This window comes from Macaca mulatta, chromosome X (assembly GCF_049350105.2).
Source record: "Macaca mulatta isolate MMU2019108-1 chromosome X, T2T-MMU8v2.0, whole genome shotgun sequence".
Classification (NCBI taxonomy): domain Eukaryota; kingdom Metazoa; phylum Chordata; class Mammalia; order Primates; family Cercopithecidae; genus Macaca; species Macaca mulatta.
In genome coordinates, this window is record NC_133426.1 from 147840824 (window position 1) to 147850011 (window position 9188).

General features: G+C 35.7%; 1 long non-coding RNA gene across 1 annotated transcript in view; it reads left to right on the plus strand.

The window, feature by feature from the left end:
- LOC144338495 (uncharacterized) overlaps positions 1–2806 on the plus strand; it is a 68011-nt gene extending 65205 nt beyond the window's left edge. The window contains exon 3 of the long non-coding RNA XR_013412712.1: positions 2737–2806. This is a non-coding gene — a long non-coding RNA (uncharacterized LOC144338495). The remainder of the gene's footprint in view (positions 1–2736) is intronic.
- Positions 2807–9188: the final 6382 nt, after the last annotated feature.

Genomic DNA, 9188 nt, shown 5'->3' on the forward strand with positions numbered 1-9188 from the left:
TTGCACTGTAGACATGGAGTTGAGGAATGTAATTTTTTGAAACTTTTTAATCTTGTAGTGTTTGTTTTTTCAAAAACAGTAAGTATGCACTACTTTTGAAAGTTAAATGAAATATACACAATTAATAGGTAAAAGGCAAGTTCTATTTATTCATCTCTTTCCCAGCCCCATACTGTAGGCTCTAGCACAAATGTGGTAATACAGGATTTTGAATTATTCAGTCTTTTAAATAGATGCAGTCCTGATAAATACCAACTGCTTCATGCCTTATCTTGGTTGAGTTTCCCATTATGGTTAATGGTGGCATCATCCTTACAGGTCTCTGCTCTTGAAAGTCAGCTGTTATTTTTGATATTCCCAAGATGACAGGCCCATTTTCTCCCCTCTGTTCCATCTCACATCTATTTATCGAAATTATGCCTACCCAACAAGTTCTAGTTGAAACAATTCTCCCAGGAAGGATGGCCAAAACTTCTGATTAAATATTGGCTTACTTAAACTCTTAGATTGCGTTGTCACTCTCCTATAGCATTTCACACATGAAATATAAGGAGGAAAGTGTGGTAAAGTGGAAATAGCTTTTGGACTTAGAATGTGAAAGTCAGGATGCGCACTCCAGCTTTGTCATTTACTAGATCTGTTACCTGTGGAATCAAACTTTAGCTACAGGGTCCTCAGTCTTCTCATCGACAAAATGTGGGCCGTAACCACTCCTTGGTGTTGTTTTGAAAATCTGATTCGTTAATTTATGAATAAATGTGTAACACACAACTTGGAATATGCCAGATATGTTTAGTGGTTAACTAAGACATAAGGCTTATATCTTTTAATAGACTGAAAGTCTCTTGATAACCAGGGTCAAGCCCTGCCCAACTCAGTCCTATGTAAATCCTCCGTATGCACCTACTTAACATATTGCCTGGTACATGACAAGCTCAGTCAATGTTAAATGAATTACATTTTTTGAATTAGGATAAAAATAACCTGCTGACCAGTACTGAAGACAGCTAATTCTGGTGTTTGTCCCCAAATCTTCATTTTGCCACATTAGCATTAGGTTGTTTACCACGTATACCTTCTTTGGTTTTGATTGTAAAAGATGCATGTTTCAGGAACAGATTGTATTGACTTTTTCTGCAGGATTGTGGCATTTGATGGCACTATATCTCATGTGTTAAAAGACTCTAAGCAGGACCCCACACTCTTTGATGGCACACTATTTTCCATTTACACTATTGCTCTGAGAGCTACTGTGAAGGGAGCAGTAAGACAGTAGTCTGCCAAACTAAAAGTAAGTTTTATTTGGGGTGTAAGTTGGCTAATTCCTTGATTCAACTTTTTTCCCCCTTTGTGACTACTGTGTCTTCATTTAAAATACAGAAAACTTATAAATTATACTTTTCTACTTGAAAGAAGATTGAAATGAAGGAGTAATATGAAAGATGTAATTATAATATGCCAAAATAGGATGATTGCAAATCGTTCTCTTTTTAAGAATTTATTTTGTTGGGAAGCCAGGTCGGGCAGATCACTTGAGTTGGAGACCAGCCTGGCCCACACGATGAAACCCAGTCTCTACTAAAAATACAAAAATTAGCTGGGCATAGTGGTGGGCGCCTGTAATCCAGCTACTCGGGAGGCTGAGGCAGGAGAATCGCTTGAGCCAGGGAGGCAGAGGTTGCGGTGAGCCAAGATCGCACCACTGTACTCCAGCCTGAGCAACAGAGCAAGACTCCGTCTCACAAAAAAAATAAAAAAAATTTTATTTTGGATGACGTTTAAATTAAACTGCATTTCAATTGAAATACAAAGTGGGAAACTCACATCACTAACTAACTTTGCCAATCTGTCAATAGACTAATTATCAAAAATTTTAGCAAGACAGAATTGTCCTTTTGAAATTCTTATACCACATCCTTAGACACAAAGATAATTACTTTGTTCAAGTTGTCACCCTGTGACTTAAACTTAAAACTGCCCTCCCCCACAGTGGTAACAGGCCTTATTCATGAAATAACTTGTATGTGTTGGTAGCTAGATAAATGACGTTTCTTAATTATAACAGATGCAAATCCATTAAGGGAATAATACTGCATACTCCCAAACCAGTCATGCGTATAATCGTGAGCAATAAAATAATCATGTTAAACTAATCATAATGGCTGTCATTTAATGAACACCTACTAGCTTTAGATTTTGTTTGTTTGTTTGTTTTTTGAGACAGTCTCAACTAGGACCGAGATTTATGTATTTTTATTTATTTTATTTTATTTATATATTTTTATTTTTTTGCACTGTGCCACCCAGGCTGGAGTGCAGTGGCGCGATCTCAGCTCACTGCAACCTCCGTCTGCCGGGTTCAAGTGATTCTCCTGCCACAGCCTCCCCAGTAGCTGGGACTACAGTTGCCACCACCATGGCCAGCTAATTTTTGTATTTTTAGTAGAGACAGGATTTCACCATGTTGACCAGGATGGTCTCGATCTCTTGACCTCGTGATCCACTTGCCTCGGCCTCCCAAAGTGCTGGGATTACAGGCGTGAGCCCCCGTGCCTGGCCATAGATTTTTAAATGATACTTTAGTTTTCAAAACTCTCACGGATAGGTAGTATGGCCCATTTAATAAATAAGAAAGTGAGGCTCAGCAAAGTTAAGTCAGTCTTTCAAGTTTGCATAGTTAGGAAGTGGATAGCTTAGTCAGCTTTTCCTGACTAAAGCTCTTGTTTTTTATCTTAGGCCAAAGCCAGGATAAAGACATGCTGGACTTCAAGCAAGCCTCCTGAAATCCAATTGGCCAGCAGTCAAGTAAGTGCCTCAAGGGTATGTTAACGTACACAACTGCACTCTAGAAATTATTTTTCAGCACAGTTATTTTTTTTAAGGATTTTTTTTTTCTTTTTTTACCAGAACAAGTGAATCTCTTTTCACAATCTTGGCGAATCAGAAAGTATGATGGATAACCTCAGCTTCTTTATAATAAATATTTTGCATTATGGTTAAAAAAATGTTGCCAGTTTTCCTAATTTTATTCTCATTCTCAGTTTTTTAACTCAATAATATTATTTCCTATATTTATGATCATAAAATACTCAATTGCTTTGTTTAATGTAGACTGATGTGTTTTCCAAAAACAAAACACTGCAAAACTTTGGAATTTTTTTCTTGTCTTTTATTAGTTCATTCAATAGTATTTAGTTAACAAAAATCTTTTGATTGCCTTCTTTATGTGAAGCACTATTCTATGCCCTGGCAATACAACAGTAAAAGAAAATAAGAAAAAAATAACAGTTTTTACTTTCAAAAAGCTTAAATTCTCATGGTGGTGTGCTGTGGTTTGAATGTCACCTCCATAAATCCATGTTGAAACTTTATTCCCAATAAAATAAATAAATACATAAAAAAGAAACTTTATCCCCAGTGTGACAGTATTGAGAGGTGGTAAGAGGTGGCCTCTTTAATATGATTGGATTATGAGACTTCTGGCCTCATGAATTGATTAATCCATTCATGGATTAATGTGTTTGTTAATGGATGAATGGGTTATCATGGGAGGGGAACTGGTAGCTTTATAAGAGGAAGAGAGACCTCAGTATAGCATGTTAGCATACTAAGTCTTCTTGCCATGTAATGCCCTTGGTCATCTCAGGACTCGTCAAAGAGAACACACTAGCAAGAAGGCTCCCACCAGATGTGCCCCCTCAACCTGGACTTCCAAGCCTCCATAACTGTAAGAAATAAATTCCTTTTCTTTATAAATTACCCAGTTTTAAGTATTACATTATAAGCAACAGAAAATGAATGAAGGGCGATAGAAAACAAACCAGATAAATGAAATCTAAGCTATGTTGTATAGTGATAAGTGCTATGAATGTTAAACCATAGCACACCACCATGAGAGTTTAAGCTTTTTGAAAGTAAAAATTGTTATTTTTTCTTATTTTTTTTACTGTTGTATTCCCATGGCTTAGAATACTGCTTCTCATAAGGAAGGCAATCAACAAATTTTTGTTTGTTTATCCATTATTGAAAGTGGGACGTTAAAGTTTCCAGTTATTACAGTTGAGTTGTTCTATATCTATTTTCAATTCTGTCAGTTTTTGCTTTATTTTTGGGCTCTGTTGTTAGGTGCAAATATTTTTATAATTGTCATATATTCTTGACAGATTAACACATTTACCTTTATAAAATGTCCTTCTTTGTCCCTAGCAACAAATTTTGCCTTTTAATCTATTTTGTCAATGGCCACTTCATTGTTCTTTTGTTACTGTTTGCATGGAATATCATTTTCCATCCTTTTACTTTCAATCCATTTGTGTCTTTGAATCTAAAGTGTTTCTGTTGTACACAGCATATAGTTGGACTATTTTAAATATATTCTAGAAACCTCTGCTTCTTAATTGAGTTATTTAATCCATTTACCCTTAGTGAAATTGCTGATAAGATAGAATCTATGTCTGCCATTTTAAAAATTTTCTATTTGCATGATGTCTCTTTTGTTTCTCTCTTGATTCACTACTTTTTTCTTTTGTGTTACACAGACATTGTATAATGTACCATTTTAATGTTTTTTATATATATTTTTGTTTATTTTATTTGTGATATCTCAGGGGATTGCAATGAACATCTTAATTTGTAGTATCTAGCTTCAATTAGTGACAATTTAGTTTTTAAAGTATATAAAACTTTTACTTATATATAGCTCTGTTTCTTCCATTTCTTGTCTACTAACAAGAAACAGTTTTTATTAACTCCCTATTTTGTGGGATGAAGTATTAGTAATTCTTTCCTTCCTCTTTCTTTATATCCTTCCTGTACCCATCCTTGCCCTCTTCTAGCACCGAGGCTCTGTAAGCACCAAATTTATGTAACTCTTAAGTACTTTTCTTTTTTTATCTATAGCTAGTTGATTGTATGGGTAGAAAACTGTGAGTGTGTATATCATTATGATTATGTAAATATCATTCACTGTGAAAAATAGTGTGCTTAATTAAATTTCTTCCTCTGTGGGCACAATGTCAAGACATTGGTCTTACTCTAAGAAGCGTATTTCTAGGTGCAAATATCATTTTTATATCACTAATCACTTTCATCATAAATTCAATTTTATTCCAAATCCACAACTTTGTTACCCAGGAGGTCAGAACATAAAGCATTTATAAATTGTTAGTGCTGTTCACATAATATTTCTATTCCCCTCACTTTTAGGCTATATAAACTTGTTTGGGAAATGTTATACTCCAGTAACAAACAACTCCAAATATGTGTGGCTTACAATAGTAAAACTTTATTTCTTGATCATGCTACTTGTTGATTGTATATTGGTTACAGCTTTGTTCAATGTCATCCTCATTTTAGAATCTAGGCTGAAAGAGGAACCAGAGCATTGCCAGCTTTGTGGCAGAGAAAAAAATATGAAAAACCATGCTGTGGCTTTTAAAACTTCTGCTAAATAATTTATGCTTACTTTTTTTATTCGTGAAAGCAATCATATAACTAAGCATGACACCATGGGATGGTACAGTACAATTGAGGGTATAATGTGTTCAGGTCAATGAGTTGTAATAGAAGTGACAGATGTCACTTCTGAGCCAGAATATGTAATTGCCAATGTGAGACCCCCATAGCTCTGTTCCTCCTCAGTCATACTTACTGGTAATTTAATTTATATAGTCACTGCTTCCTGACTGCCCCCTAAGTAACCCTTGATATTTAGTATGAGCAAGAATTAGACCTTATTATATTAAGTCATTATGATTTTGGATTTGTTTGTTTTTCCAGCAAATACTAGCTTATCTTGATGAATATGCATGTTTTACTGAGACCATGTGAAGAGACTTTATTGAAATGTGAAATGAAGCATTATGTACCTTAATCTACCATGAGTAAATAAACATTTTTGGTCCCTAAGATGGAGTCCTGCACCATGAGCTCCCAATTCATGCTCATACTAAGCCTTTGGTTGGGTGACGAATAACAGATAAATAGAAATCCCTAATAGCTCTTGGAGCCAGAGATCGCAATTATCTCTGTATGCCTGAGAAGATAAAAGAGGCAAAATTGGCTCTAGCCAAAAGTAGTTAGAAATTGACATAAATGTCCCAATCTAAAAAAGTCTCATAGAGCCCAGAAATAATGCTGCACAACTACAACCATCTGCTCTTTCACAAAATTGACAGAAACAAGCAACAGGGAAAGGACTCCCTGTTCAATAAATGGTCTTGGGATAATTTTCTAGCCATATCCAAAAGATTGAAACTGGACCCCTTCCTTTCTCCATAGACAAAAATCAACTCAACATGGATTAAAGATTTAAATGTAAAACCAAAAACTATAAAAACCCTGGAAAACAACCTAGGAAATACCGTTCTGGACATAGGACCAAGCAAAGATTTCATGATAAAGATGCCAAAAGCAATTGCAACAAAAACAAAAATTGACAAATTAAACAAAAATCTAAATTAAACTAAATTTAATTAAAAACTAAATTACATTAAATTTAATTAAAACCTAAATTAAATTTAATTAAAGAACATCGGCAAAGCAAAAGAAACTATCAATGGGGTAAACACTCAACCTACAGAATGGGAAAAAATATTTGCAAATTATGCATCTGGCAAAGGTCTAATACCCACAATCTATAAGGAACTTTAAAATTTACAAGCAAAAGCCAAACATACCCACTAAAAAGTGGGCAAAGGATATGAACAGACACTTTACAAACACGTGACCAACAGCATATGAAAAACTGCTCAACATCACTGATCATTAGAGAAATGCAAATCAAAACCACAATTTAATACTATCTCACACCATTCAGAATGGCTATTACTAAAATGTCAAAATATAACAGATGCTGGTAAGGTTACAGAGAAAAGAGAACACCTGTACACCATTTATGGGAATGTAAGTTAGTTCAGCTATTGTAGAAAGCAGTTTGGTGATTTTTGCAAGAACTTAAAACAGAATTACCATTCATCTCAGCAATTGCATTATTAGATATATACCCATAGGATATATATCATTCTACCATTAAGACATATGCATGCACATGTTCGTGACAGCACTATTCACAATAGTAAAGATATTGAATCAACCTAAATGCCCATCAACAGTAGAGTGGATAAAGACAATATGGTACATAAACAACACGGAATACTATACAGCCAGAAAAAGTGATATGTCTTTTGCAGCAACATGGATGGAGCTAGAGGCCATTATTCTAAGCAAACTCACATGGGAACAGAAAATGGAATACCAACTGTTTCCATTTATAAGCAAGGGCTAAACATCAGTACATATGGACACAAAGAAGGGAACAACAGACACCAGTGTCTACTTGGGGGTGGAGGATGGGAGGAGGGTGAGGATTGAAAACCTACCTGTCAACTATTATGCTGATTACCTGGGTGATGAAATAATTGGTACACCAAACCCCTGTGACACACAATTTCCCTATATAACAAGCCTCCACACGTACCCCTGAACCTAAAATAAAAGTTAACAAAAATTTAAAAATAAAATAATAAAAAATTAAGAAGCCTCATAGAAGTAGAGAGTAGAATGGTGGTGACTAGGGGCTTGGTGGTGGTGGCTGGAACCTCTGTGACACACAATTTCCCTATATAACAAGTCTGCACATGTACCCCGAACCTAAAATAAAAGTTAGCAAAAATTTAAAAATAAAATGATAAAAAATTAAGAAGTCTCATAGAAGTAGAGAGCAGAATGTTGGTGACTAGGGGCTTGGTGGTGGTGGCTGGAAAGACATTGGTCAAAGGATACCAAATTTCAGTTAGACTGAAGGAATAAGCTCAAGAGATACATCGTACAACATGGTGACTGCAGGTGATCATAATATGTTGTATTATTGTAGATGTTAAGTGTTCTCAATACAAAATGATAACTTTGTGGGATGATGCATATGTTAATTAGCTATATTTATTCATTCTACAATGTATATACTTCAAACATTATATACATGATAAATACATTCAACTTTATCTGTCAGTTTAAAATAATAAAAATAAAAAAGAAAGAAATGTCCAAGTGTTCTGCCTGGGAAGATGGGCCTCAGAGAGTCTTACGTAGTTATCATGTACTATGTTTTTGTGTGCAGTACAGTAGAGGGAGTGGGGCTACCTGAGAGCAGCACATAGTCAGTAAATGGCCTATAACAGCTCTAATTTGTTTCTTGAAGAATTGGAATGGTGAAAGAAAACAGTTTAATGTTTCTCATGCCCCTAAGAAGGACACTAAGTGGTTTAAAGAGAGTTGGATCTGAAGATGCCCTGTGGTTGGGATTGAAGGATGACATGAAAATGTTCTGCATCGATTAGCCATTTAGGTCCAGATGGGATGATATGCATCTCGGGAGATGTTCGATGGACACAGCATTGGGAAATTCTGAGATTCTGAATTGATTAAGTGTGAGACTCATGCAAATTAAGTGCAATTACATAAAATGGCATTGCATTTCTCCTTCAGCCAAGCGTTGTAACCGGGTATATTCATGTGCCAGCTATTTCAATAAAAAATGTTGTCTCTCACACCTATTTGCATTCAAATAAAATTTTTTGAATGTAAGAGAGATATAGGTATAACAAAGGTGTTAATAAATGATAATACTTTGCATCTTCTCTATTCTGCAGAAAGGCCCTTGAAGAGCATATTGCATCATTTTCTTCATGGCCAAGAAAATTAAGAATCACTGATCTGGCCAGGCGTGATGGCTCATGCCTGTAATCCCAGTACTTTGGGAGGCCGAGGCAGGCAGATCACCTGAGGCCAGGAGTTTGAGATGAGTCTGGCCAAAATGGTGAAACCGTGTCTCTACTAAAATACAAAAAATTAGCTGGGCATGGTCACGGTCACCTGTAATCTCAGCTACTCAGGAGGCTGAGGCAGGAGAATTGCTTGAATCCAGGAGGTGGAGGTTGCAGTGAGCTGAGATCATGCCACTGCGCTCCAGTCTGAGTAACAGAGCCAGACTCTGTCTAAAAACAAAAACAAAAAATCACTGATCCATTTGAAAGTCAGCAAATACTTTGTCATTGACTAAATATAGACCCTAGAGACTGATCCCCATACACCACACTACAACTTAAGACTGATTCTATTTCTTAATCATCCTTTGGAGGTCATCGCATTTTTGAACTCTTGTAATAACAGGGGACTTGAACTCATTTCAG